This window comes from Pan paniscus, chromosome 1 (assembly GCF_029289425.2).
Source record: "Pan paniscus chromosome 1, NHGRI_mPanPan1-v2.0_pri, whole genome shotgun sequence".
Taxonomy (NCBI): Eukaryota; Metazoa; Chordata; class Mammalia; order Primates; family Hominidae; genus Pan; species Pan paniscus.
The window spans coordinates 136764944-136765911 of record NC_073249.2 but is presented as its reverse complement, the minus strand read 5'-3'; the positions used below and the strand labels follow the sequence as shown (position 1 = coordinate 136765911).

The 968-nt window shown below is 36.0% G+C and overlaps 1 non-coding gene across 1 annotated transcript; it reads right to left on the bottom strand.

Moving 5' to 3' along the window:
* Positions 1 to 433: 433 nt before the first annotated feature.
* On the bottom strand, positions 434 to 537 carry LOC112438358 (U6 spliceosomal RNA). Its single transcript, XR_003026800.1, has one exon. It is a non-coding gene; the product is annotated as a U6 spliceosomal RNA (small nuclear RNA).
* Between the last annotated feature and the right edge of the window lie 431 nt (positions 538 to 968).

Below are 968 nucleotides of genomic sequence, written 5' to 3'. Positions count from 1 at the left end.
GCGGAGCTTGCAGTGAGTGGAGATCGCGCCACTGCACTGCCGCCTGGGCGACAGAGCCAGACTCCGTCTCAAAAAAAAAAGATGAGTTCATGTCCTTTGCAGGGACATGGATGAAGCTGGAAACCATCATTCTCAGCCAACTAACACAGGAACAGAAAACCAAACACCGCATGTTCTCACTCATAAGTGTGAGTTGAACAACCAGAATATACGGGCACAGGGAGGAGAACATCACACACTGGGACCTGTGGGGGGCTGGAGTGGTAGGGGAGGGATAGCATTAGGAGGGATAGCATTAGGGACAGCATTAGGAGAAATACCTAATGTAGATGACGGTTTGATGGGTGCAGCAAACCACCGTGGCACTTGAATACTGATGTAACAAACCCGTGCGTTCTGCACATGTATCCCAGAACTTAAAGTATAAATACATGTATATGTAGAATACTTCACAAATTTGAGTCTCATCCTTGTGCAGGGGATGTATTAATCTCTTTGTTGTTCTAATTTTAGTATATGTGCTGCCGAAGCCAGCACTAGCTTTTTTTTAAAAAAACTAATAAACTATTTCTTTATGATATTTTGTGTTACTTTTATGTGGAAAAATTCTTCCTCAATCCAAGATCTTATAAGTATATATCAATTTGTCTAGCTTTTTTGGTATAATTTATGGTATAATTTAACAATTATAGTTCTTTAATTCATTTGGAATTGGTTTTGGTGTAATAATTTATGGTATAATTTAACAATTATAGTTCTTTAATTCATTTGGAATTGGTTTTGGTGTAATATGAGGTGAAGTGGCACACATTTTTTTCAAAAATTTTACCTCATATTTTAGCATCAATTATTGAATAATCTCTTTTCTTCATGGATTTATGATGTCTCACTATGTACTTATAAAATTATTTTAAAAATATCATTCTCTTGCATGTATTAGCTTTTTTCATAATTGTACAACTAATAAA